General features: G+C 38.3%; 1 protein-coding gene across 2 annotated transcripts in view; it reads right to left on the bottom strand.

Moving 5' to 3' along the window:
* arvcfb (ARVCF delta catenin family member b) overlaps positions 1-12451 on the bottom strand; it is a 352935-nt gene that overhangs the window by 263825 nt on the left and 76659 nt on the right. For both annotated transcript variants that reach the window (XM_014018097.1, XM_014018096.1), the window contains exon 2: positions 11379-11463. The gene's annotated coding sequence lies outside the window, so the exon portion shown is untranslated. The remainder of the gene's footprint in view (positions 1-11378; positions 11464-12451) is intronic.

The following is a 12451-nucleotide window of genomic DNA, read 5'->3' as shown; positions in this document are numbered from 1 at the left end:
AAGACTTTTTGGCTGGATATAAGATTTTAAAACTTGGTTACATGGACAGTTTGGGCAGTGTATTACTAAGCTGCAAGACTAGTTTTTTTTTTCTTTTTTTACCACATCATGTCATCTGCCTGGATCTGTTACTACCTCACTCGAGGTCACGAAGGAGTGTCAGAGGCAAGCTCACTTCAACCGCTTTTTGCGATGTGGTCTCATTTCTGGACTCAGGCATTTTGTGAATCAGACCGATATTTCAGTTAAAATACATATTGATCCAAGCATATACTACCCCACAACTTTATGGATAAATTTATCGATTTAATTTTTCGTATTATACTTGAATAAATATGGTAATCAGTTGCAGAATTCCCTTCACTTCAGTTCAAAGTCGAATTTTAACTGAATCTTTGTTTGATGATGTGCTGAACATCAGGTCTAACACTATATGTTGTCATAGGAATGATGTTCACAACTTAGGATGGCCCATCCAATTCAACTATGAGTAAAATACATGATAATGATTGCTAATATGCTGTAAAACACTGGGCTTGTTCTCTGACAGCAGATGGATGATTTTATTGGGTGGCGCGCAGACGTCTTACACCCAAGAAGATGTGTTTTAGGTTTAACACATACACATGTGACAGGAGGAGGTAAATATAATATGAGCTCTTTATTATAGGTTATATGTGGGAGGAGAGGACTCCTGTTAGAGGACTGCATAAAGATTTTTTTGTAGCTGCTGTTTAATCTACCATCACCTCCCTTAAACAGCATGTGCTGAGYTTCATGCCAAATCTCCGTCCTTGAATGTGTGACTCTGGCAGAATCAAAAGAAGTTGTCGAGAAAAAAAAGGCAGAATGGAGCAGAAGAGGAGGGACGAGCGGAGAAAATTATTCAAATGACTGTTAGATTTGTAGCTCCGAAAGGATCTTCATTAGCATAACTTCAAAACCTTGGCACTCCAGTCTTAATAATACACACGCTCTGAGTCTCCCTGCGAATCCCCTCCCGCTCTGTAATATTTCTGTTTTTCTATTTGTGATGAGACCACAGGAAGASGGGTTGTGTGGGAGAGAGGAAGGCAATGACAGGAACCCCCTCCCCCCCCTCCCCATCCCTCTCTCTCTTGTCTCATGGGACGCGACAGTGAGACATCCTAGTGTTGGGCTTGTTTTAAACATGGCCTTGTGTCTTATCAGAGAGGAAAAACAGYCTCACCAATTAACATTCCAGTGCAGCTTGAGAAAAAGCGGCTCAACTGCCTCACTTTCTTCAGCACACAAACACACACGCTCCTCAGAACGCTTCTCCAAAATTACACGGCAACCTAAACCCAAGATACAGCTTACAGGCGTCACCATTTTCTACAGTAACATCAAAAATGTTATATTTACACACATAAAAACAGATGTTTCAAAATTTAAAAGCACATCATGTTCAGATCACAACCAGCAGTGCTTTAGGTATCATTTTTAGAGCTAAAGACACAATAAAATTAAGCAATAACACAACAGGTTGTTTATGAAACTGSCACAGACAGAGTGTGGCTAAGCTTCATTAGGTTTTATTGTCTGTGTTTTAGTGGAAGAGCAACACTGCCAGTTGTATATTTCTCTACAGTGGACCATTAAACATAACATCAGATCAGATATTTCTCAGAATCAAAAGCTGATAGACAAAATGTCATATGTTATTAGTTTTTTTATTAAGTGTTTTAACACCCTTTTACACCAGCTCCCCTCAACCATGAAAAGGATCAAGCAAATATATAAAGTTGGTGGATAAATGGACTTATTATCTCTTACAATAAACAAAACAAAAAAAGTCAAAAAAGGTGTAGAGAAAGACTGGAATAGGTCGAGCCAAAAGTCAAGTCAAACAACACGTAAAACATCCAGAAAACAAAAAGAAAGATAGCAGCTTGAATTTTTGTTTCGTTTTTTAACCATTCATCATGTGTCAGATGTTTTACTTAAGTCCACGAGAGAGACAGCAGAGACCATTTCTGACCATAGAGATATTTGGCCCGATCACTCAACAGGCAGACTATGGTGGAATGATGCCAAGTCAGGTCAAGGGAGTCCCTTGATCTGACTGGGCATCRTCCCTTGAAAGGAGGATCAGTGTTTGGTGCTCMAATGTAGTCATTTTTGATATACGGTGTTTGTTAGATATTGTCTTTCTTGATCTTTGAAAACTGACTTTGACTTTAGGCACAGAAAGTCAGCAATGACTATTTAAGAAGACTGCTCACTTCAGATGAGCTATAAAAGACAATCTGAGTGGAAACTGACAGGACTGATAGCACCAAACACAATAAGGCTTTGCAACAGGTAATTAAAATTGCAACAAACAATGAATCCATCTATAGACCATCAGAGACACTGAYGTGCGTGTAGCATAAACTAAAAGACAAAACCCACTTTAAGCTGCTGCCATCTGAAAATGTCAACAAAACRTAAGCAGAGTAATTATTCTCTTCTTGGTTTTTACTCTTGAACATGACATCAGATAGCAGATCACAGAAATACCAGGAAATTATTGCATATTATAAAACTAACACTCTGAAAAATGACTGAGTGGAATTTTGTTCACTTGTCTGTTTTTTTGAGCTTTGCCGTAAAGTGTCTCTGGCAACAATACTGACTTGTGAGAAAATATTTTATTCACACTGAGCAATGTTTTTGTTCAGTATAAAACCAGAACCCATCTGAGCAGTCCCATGTTGGAGTAAAACTCTGAAAAGTACAAGACAATTGAGAAGCAATGAGATGACAGAAATGTCAAATTTCTCGTCATTGCAGCTGAATGAGGACAAGAACAAAGTAATCCCATTAACAAGGAGACACTTCCAATTTCCCTGCTTTGGAACTTAAGAAGTCAAAGGCTTTGGTTAGTGTCCTTGTACTTTACATTTGTCATTTTTGTTCCAAGAGGCTAAATGAAAGCYGGCATATTAAAACTAAATGAAGGTCTCTGAAGGGCTGTAGATGTGATAGAGATTTTATATAAACTGAAGGCTGTGCAGTCAAATGAGGTCACAACTTAAAATAAYGACTAAAACACAAAGAAACAGTTTTCAAATGGAATGATTTGGTATAAAAATGGTGCTTATGAATTTACCAGAGCTGTCACATCTTGTCAAGAAGGTCACAGGATTGCCTCCTGGCCTGGGACCTTTCTGGCTGGAGGTTGCATGTGTGAGTTTTCTCTGATTAGTTTGGTTTACTCTCACTGACCAAAACCATGGATGTTAGGTTCACTGTGAAGTCTAAATTGTCCCTAGATGTGAATGAGAATGTGAAGGGTTGTTTGTCTCAACGTGGTCAAGTGATGGACGTCCTCTCGCACAGTGACTGCTGGTGATAGGCACCAGCTCCCAGTGACCAGGAAAGGAGAAGCAGATAAAAAAATTAACAAATGAATAAATGGATTTACCAGCAACATATCAGGTTAGAGATTCAAGGCACCAAACACAAATGGGAGAAACCATGTTCGAAACAGCCTGGTACTTACAGGGTTTGGACCTGGTACTTAATGGGTACATATCTGGTACATAGATAGTACTTACAGGGTAAATACCAGTAATAATGGATTCCTCTCTACCAAGTTAAGTGCCTGCTAAGTACTTTGTAAGTACCTGGTATATACCCACATAGTACCAGTAACATACCAGCTAAGTGCCAGGTCAGTACTCTGCAAAAGCCAGAAACAACCCAGTGAATACCTGGTATAAATCCCTGTAAACAAAACAAACCCTGTAAGTAGAAGGTTCATACATTGTAAGTACAAGGTCAATACCTTGTAAGTACCAGGTATGTACATTATATTGCAGAAAGTATTGTCTCACCTRCCTTGATTCACATACAGTATGAGCTTAAGCAACATCCCATTCCTAATCCTTAGGGTTCAATATGACGTTGCTCCACCATTTGCRGSTAGAACARKTTCAGCTCTTCTSAAGGCTKTCCACAAGGTTTAGGAGTGTTTATGGGGATTTTTGAAYCATTCTTCCAGAAACACATTTGTGAGGTCACATACTGATGTTGGACAGAAGGCCTGSCTCTCAGTCTCCTCTCTAATTCATCCCAAAGGTGTTCTATCAGGTTGAGGTCAGGACTCTGCAGGTCAGTCARGTTCATCCACACCAGGCTCTGGCATCCATGTCTTTATGGACCTTGCTTTGCGCACAGTAATTTGGATGGGTGAGCAAATACTTTGAGCAATATAGTGTACCTGCTAAGTAATAGGTACATACTCAGAAAACCCCATGCTCTATTATGTATTGCTCCTTTCCTTCCCCAGATCTAATGTTAACCAGACCTGTAACCAGGTCAAAGAAGAGAAAATGAACCAGAAAACAGAATTTGAAAGCCAACAGATGATCAGTATTTTTGCATTAATCATAGGTCAGTGATATCAATAGTGAACTACCAACTGAATTTGCAATTGAAAAAAATAATGCTGTGTAAAATTGCATATACAACTGCAACAAAAACTCTAAAATACTGTGTTTGATGGTAATGCACTAATTTCTACATAAAGTATCTAACAAAATCTTCCCATTTCTCYATCACAGTGTAAAGCTGTGGGTGAGCACTACCATTCAGTGAGGCGTGAGGCGTGAAGGACGGCCAGCCGTACACAGCACACGGGAGATCCCCGGATTAGTCACGCTCACTGGCTCTCTGCTGATGCTACCCTCTGCTGCATCCTCCGGCATCCAAAAACAGCCTYTAAACACCACAACAAGGGCATAATTACTCTATCCACCACAAATTGCACACAGTGGAAATAGGCAGTGAGCTCTGTCACAGCTTGTACTAAGAGCTAATTATTTTYGCGAGAAACATGGCAATCACTGTGATTGAGGCGAATGAAAGATGTTTGGATGTATAAAAGAAAACAGAATAACAGAGTAAATTTTTTTTTTCATCTTTACATTTTAAATTTAGGAAAATGAATAAAGTTTAACAAAACTAAATCCTACAACTCATGTCAGGAATCTGCAAATACAGTATTACAAACCTTTAGCAATGTTCCTGTTTTATTCTGAAGTTTGTATGACTTGTTAAGAAGGCTGAATCCCCCATCTTTTATCCACAGTTATGTATTTGCTACAGATGAAATGCTGGAAATGGCAAGTTATGAGTTACAGACAGACTCATTACTGTAGTAAATATAGACGTGAAGAACTTGATGGGTTTATGATTACAACGTGTAATTTCCTAAAAAGATTGCACATTCAGCTGTGGACTGAAGTCGACTGCACAGCTGAAAACCCATTTCGCGCTCCATCCCATCTAATTCATGTTGCCAGATTGAGTCAGGAAAAAAAGGTCCTCGAAGCTGATACACATTAGCTTATTAAAGTCTCTTTTTCATTTCACTGAACCATTAATAYGCCTGCAGTGCATAAAATAGTAAACAGTAGCTATAGGCATTTTCTTACAAAAAAACTTTTTTGTTTTCATTTTTAAAGATGAAGAACTAAATAACTAAACAATCTAGTAAAAAAAATTGATGCAGTTTAAAAAWTTTTCAAGATGAACATTTTTCTGTTGAATTATCCAGGATACAAAAATAAAAATTAAGACCATTAAATATGTTAGGAAAATAAACTAAGAGAGAACATTTTTATCTAGATTAGTTGGAAGACCACTGAACTATATAACTCAGCAGTAGTTCTATCTTGAGATGAAAACCGAACACTGGCTTTTTTAATGTTCGTTTTAGACTTGTTCTCATCAGTACTTTCAGCCGTGTGCTGGTGGAGAATCCAGTTCTTCTAAGTCTGAGGCCATGGTTCTCGACCGGAAAAGGGTAGAATGCCCACTCCGGGTCGGGGGAGAGTCTCTGCCTCAAGTGGAGGCGTTCAAGTAACTGTGTGTATTGTTCATGAGTGATGGTAGGATGGAGCAGGAGATGAGGGCTGTGACTCCAGGCCAAAGAGAATCTTCAAAGACCACCTTCATCCTGGTCACCACCTGCTTAGCCTACTGCCCTTTGGTAGAAGGTGCAGGAGCATTAAAAGTTGCACCAACAGACTCAAAAACAGCTTCTTCCAATGGGCTAAGCCAGGCTCTGAACACCAGCCAAACATCCCAAGTGCAATAACTACTTTAATATTGGTTTTATTTATGTATATACATATTATATATATTGCTGTTGTCCTATATGTATTTCTATGTCCAATTTTGTTGTACAGGATTGTACAATGATCATGGACATCTATGTACTCTAATCTGGAGACATCACATCACATCACATTTGTCCAGCTGAGACATCTATGAACTCTAATGCACACACAAGATACATGCAAACTGTCTACAAATGCATTTTACTGCATATAGCGATAATAATGTGATCCTAGATCTAGTAAGACTTGGAGAAATTAAGAATCACCATTTTCAGGAGGTTTCAACCCAGAATGTAGACAAACAGCAAATTGACGTTCTTTATAACACAGGAAACAAAAAAGTTGCGGTGGCAGCAAAACTCACACAACAATTCAAGGCGGACACCAGGAACACAGGAAGGAAAAAAGAAAACATGAGAAGGACCAGATGGAGATGCGTAACGCTCGAGTGATTTCTGGACTGAACACAAGAGATTGTACAGGCTGATGCTGACGAGGAGATGAGAAACAGCTGAGCGGAGACAGGGTGCAGGTGTGTGTGGGCGTGGCTGGAGTGAGAAGTAAAAACGGACTGGACAAAATACTGACTGGCTGGAAACACAGGGTGTAAAGAGAATATTAAAAACAAAGAAAATACTAAAACCAAACACCACAAGAACAAATATGGAAATAAAACTCAAAACAGAAAACCAAACACTGAAAAAAGAGACTGATATTCCGGTTTTTACAGAATTTGTCTCGAGTTTGGCATTTTGTTAAAGCTAAGTGTTCCCATGATAAAAACAGAACCCACATAAACATAACTCTCATCAACTGAAAACATCTTACTATTAAAGGCAGCAGCCACTCAATGAGAGGGACTGTTGGCAGCTAATAAACCAGCACTACATTTACTGCAGGCATGACGTGTTGCAGACTCTGTCACTGTCAAACATAAAATGCTGATTGATCATTTGCAAGTCATAAATCAAAGCCAGTCTCTCCTTTTCCCCCACCAAAGAAATCACTTTATAACAATAAGCTGTTAGAGAATTTCCTTCAATTCATTGTATTAACAATAACAACTGTTATGATGTGAAATTGAGCCGCTTTGTGAGATGAAATTATAATTGAATCTAAGTTAATAGCAAAAATAGCTGACAGTCAAATATGTTTATCTGATATAATAGGAAAAGGTGCTTTCCTATATTTTTCAGATTCAATTACACAAAACCTGTGAAACACAAGGATTTAAATCAAGAAGCTCGKGCATGTGGAGATCAAATTAGTCCTCATATATTATGCACACACAATGACAGTCCCCCATAACTGGCCCCATGCCCGTAGATTAATATGCATTGTCTTAGTATTAAAACTGCCTCTCCTATTGAGGCTCAAGAGAACTAATTAAACCAATGACATTTCTGAGTGTTCGGGATTTAAGTGTAAACTGACCTTGATAGCAGAGGCAAGGCTTATGAATGAATAACTGGACTGTCCGTTTGTCAGTGCACTTACCCCCTCTCTGCTTTGCTTTTACTCCAACAACTTGAACTTGTTGGACCTGAACATTAAACTCTGAGCAGGTTCAGCAACGTGTTGCAGACATTATGAGTAAAAAGCAGCTWCCTTATGCCCGGTGCACACGGCAATTTATTATGCCCGTTTTTGACTGATTTTGTCTTTCAGACAATCTTAAAGTGCCAGTGACATCAATTTTTTAAAAATAAATATGAATGCATTTTGTTCTGTTGTTGAGATATTTGTATTTTAAGTAACAGGAAATGATGTCAAAGGGGAATGTCTGAATGAGAACAGAGCTACAGTAACTAACAACACACTGTAGAGAAGAATTAGATGTTTCTTCAGATTATTTTGAGTTACTATCAGTGACAGATGAAGACGTGATAGGGTTCAAATAATATTGCTTCAATAAACAAAAAACAGAGTTTTCTTTCTTAGGGTTCCCCTTTGATGTCACTTCCTGTTTCACTTTGGCTAAGATCACTTGTGTTAAGAGTGATCTAGTCGGCTCTGAAGTGTGTTGGGAATGCTCCAAACTCAAATTGGTGATATTCTGTCACGGTGTGTGTCTGTGTGGGTGTGTGTATCTGTTATGTGAGGATTTTTGGTTACTATCCTGGTTTCTGTACTCAGGTCCTCCTGCCTGTCTCCTGCTCTAGCCCCGCCCACACCTCACCTGCTCCTCGTGTTTTTCTTCCAGGTGTTTCTTATTCTAGCTCATTAGTCCCCTTTCATATTTTGTTCTATGTTGTCAGGCTGTAGTCAGTGCTTTGTTGGTATGATTGTCTCCACAGTTCCTGTATGTCTCCATAGTCAGTGTGTTCCCCTACCATGTTACCCATTCATGTTCCAGGATTTTTTAAAAGTCCTTTATTGCTGCCACGCCAGCATATTGTTTTGTTAAATTAAGCCTTTTCTTCAAAACTTTTTAAAACCATTGTCATTCAGTCTGCACCTAGGGTTCAACCTTTTCAAGCCCTTGTTACATATTCAACATGTTGGATTGTCTTAGCCCGATATCCAAGCATGTGTGGATTTCCCCGAGGAAAAATGAACTGGCCAGTTGAATGAGACGTGTAGCCAATTAGAAATAGAGATGATGGAAACACGGAGGGGAATCCAATGTACAGAAGACAAAACAAATTTCATGGAAAGTCTGGTGGAAGTCAGAGACGTCTTTTTGTTGGTTTTTTTTTTTTTTGTTTGTTTTGTTTTGTTTTGTTTTTCTCTCTGTTAAAAATAGTGAACCATCACTATTGCTTTTTTCGTGTTGGCCATATTTATTTATGCTGAACTCTTGTTTGATCTTGAGAGGTTTGGCGAGATTTCCCATTTCAAATCTGAATGTTCGTTAGTAAAACCTGTTTGGATGTGGTATGTTGTCTTTGCCGTGTGACTGTACACCACACACTGTAGGACCAAACCAAATAACTATGATTTTTTTATTGTCGTGTCTCTCAGATTTCGAAAATCAACCGACAATTTTAAAATCTTGCTGTGTGAACCAGCATTAGTGTTACACAGAAAGGCTGAACGCAACATATTAACACAATAAAAGCATCAATTGGATAAGAGACAGTTAAGATCACAAATAAGCATTCAAGTAGTTTGTTGCATTGATATTACATCCAGAAAGTATCCAATTATTCTAAAAACAAAGAGAGATATCTGTAATGTTAAATATGAACAACTAAAGTATTTTGTTTAGCTGTATTTGCGTAAATTACCTCAGATGTTCTTAAGGAGTTCATAAAGGTCTGTCCTTGATTGGTGCCACTATGCCATGAATAATAATCAACCTTAAAGTTGTTAAGTGTTTTCCAGTTCATTTGTCTTTTTTTACCCCCAACCCCGGTGGCAGAGCCCCGACTCCTGGGGCACAGCCAAGTCAAGCCTGAAAGAGTGACAGGAGATCACCTCCACGTGGGCCAACCACCTGCAAAGATGATTGTCGAGGTAGAGGGAGTGTTCTTAGTAGGGGTGCACCAATCACAGTTTTCTGGCCGATCACTGATCTTTAAAAATTTTGACCTGCTAATTCCGATTTTGGCCAATACCAATTTTTTAAATAGCTGACACTGTCAGGGTTAAGGTCACAATACAYCTTCAATCAGCACCTGGCTGAGCTCCTAAATGTTGGTGTTCTCTCCTGTGAACAAGAGTGTTGCCTCTCTGCAGCTTTAAGCTGCAAGAGGGAAGGTTCTGACCTTTGTTTGTGTTTATGCTTTATTAATAAAGATAAACCCACTGTCAAAGTTACCAAGGTGAAAGATAAAAAAGTTTTTTTCTTTTTCTTTTACCTCTATAAAAATGTTAAACTTCAGGTCTTGACTCCCTGACAATCAGCATCATCACACACATTGTAAGGTAAGAACAAAACATTACTCAACTTCCTTAAAACACAAATATCAGTACTATAGAATGGAGTGAAAGGAAGAGAAACCCTACAAACTTGTGAGCACAACATCCATGCAAAAAACCTGAACAGGATGTGGAGACAAGCTCATGAATGCAAATCTCACAGAAGATGCTGATTTATTTAGGCCTTCCACGGCGCAAGATTAAAGATGCAGCAGCTGCTGTAATCAAAGCAAAGAAACTGTGAACTCAAGAAAAGAAACTGAAATCACCAGAGCGTTGGACCAACAAGACACCAAAGTCTTCTACGAGTCCGTCTTACAGTAAGGCCTGAGAGCTTTTCATGTCTGCAATCCATCAGCCTCACTTCCACTTCATGAGCTTGTAAACACTATCCCTATACCTGCTGATAAAGTTTGACTATTACATAAAATATGCTGCACCTGTTCCAGAAATCTACTGCAGTGTTGAGCATAAATCTGGGAACTTGTAAGTGTTAGGGATAAGCTCATTAGTTTAAAATATATATACTTTTCTGGGGCATTTTTAGTAATGTTAAATAGACAAATACATTGTTTTAAGATCTAGACTAAACTGGAAAATGTGTTTAAGTGTGTATATRTTTACACTTTCAAAGGAAAGAGCTGCACTCACCTTTTATTACGTTATTTTATTTACAGGTTTAGCTACTTTTATAAACAAACTTTCTGACGCATCCAAACTGTACAAATACAGTTTTAATATAGAAGCAAAGCTGTGTTTAATTTACCTAATTGTGTGTTCTTCATTATAATCAGTCATTTTTTTCTGTATAAATATGTAACAAAGCTGTACTCAGACTTTAAGAAAAATATGATGCAATGACGTTATATGTATTGCAACTATTTTAAAGATTGGTTCCATTTTTTTATTAATCTTGAAAAAGGTCTGTTGACAGGCTTACCATCAAATTCATACAAAAAATACATCAATACAAAAGTAGGCTATTTTTTAAACTTTACATATATAGTAACATCAGTATGCTTCAGTATAATGCAACAGAAAAGACCAAAAACTGTTGAACAACTCTTTTGTAGATAAAATTACAGTCTGCTTAGAACAATAACTTTATCGAAACGTGTTTGAAAAATAATTTACGTTGCTTAAATGTGAATAACATCAATTAGCTCATCAGTTCACACCTGGTAAATTAAGCAGCAAAACTGATGTCCTCCAAGACTCTTTAATGTGGGTCATTAAGAACCACAGGTTGTTCAACTCAGCAACCAGAAATGTGCCAGACTTGTGTATCTCACAAAAAAACTACATTTTCAGCACTTTTATCAGCTGAAATAAATGAGCCACATCCATAAGAAATCCAATAGTTCCTTGAGGAAATGAACCTACCTTTGGTTGATGAGAAAGACCCATAAAAATATCAGAGCAGGTTGACATTTATGAGACCAGAGACTTGTCTATTGAGTTGCTGTCCCTGCAAAACAGAACAAAAAGTTTTTTTTCAGTCATGCTAATTATTCTATTAAACACAAACATGGAAAAATGCTAGGATTAATTAGTGAATGTTCAAGAACATGAGTCAGTTTTGTATTGACCCTTTGCACGTGAYGTCACACTATTCAGAAGGCGGCCCACTCTGCCATGACGGACATCAAAACCACCCGCGTAATTTACACGGGGGATGGGGGGGTTATAACCCCCCCAATAATTTGATCCAGTCAATATAACCCCCCCAATAATTTGATCCAGTCAATATAACCCCCCCCCCCAATAAAATTGCATCATTTAAGTATACATATATTACATCATTAATTGATTTTCTTCATTCGTTTACATTTTTTAGTAAAATTGCTGCATGTTTTAATGCAAACAAACCCCCCCCCGAACCCCTCCCCTGCAAAAAACTTGGTATCACCCACCCGCTGTCTGTACAAGTGGTCCGGCCGCTGCTGCACCGATTATGTATGAAGCGCCACTTCGGCGCTTCATAATTATGAGGAAACAGTCGCTGCTGAGTGGATGTGGTTCAAAGGAAATGAGAAAAGTGCCCAAAAGCGGACAACCAACAGTTTTTAATTGTTGGTCAACTACACCCCGTTGTAAAAAGAGAAAACATCAAAATGAGGTAAATTGATGATTTGTTTACTCTCTGCTGCGATRTAGCAGACAGTGTTTTGGCTAGCTCCGTTTACTACTACTCTTCACCTAAACTGACCGAGTCAAAAGTAAAATAAGATAAACATAGATATTTGTGCACACGCTGCACTGCAGCCGTGCAAAAGATGCACAATCAAAGGCTGATGGATTTACATCATAATTAAAAATGGTTGGTTCTTTAGTTCAGTCAAAATCAAAGTATTTAATCTTAAAGAAAGTTAAACACATTAAAGTTCACTCAGATCCCCACATTCATCTCACTGCAGCTGCCATGAGTCCAGTTCTACATGTAGACAGAAAAAGGT

Source organism: Austrofundulus limnaeus, unplaced genomic scaffold, assembly GCF_001266775.1.
Source record: "Austrofundulus limnaeus strain Quisiro unplaced genomic scaffold, Austrofundulus_limnaeus-1.0 Scaffold183, whole genome shotgun sequence".
Classification (NCBI taxonomy): domain Eukaryota; kingdom Metazoa; phylum Chordata; class Actinopteri; order Cyprinodontiformes; family Rivulidae; genus Austrofundulus; species Austrofundulus limnaeus.
The sequence above is the reverse complement of the archived record's forward strand: the minus strand, read 5'-3'. Positions and strand labels throughout refer to the sequence as shown.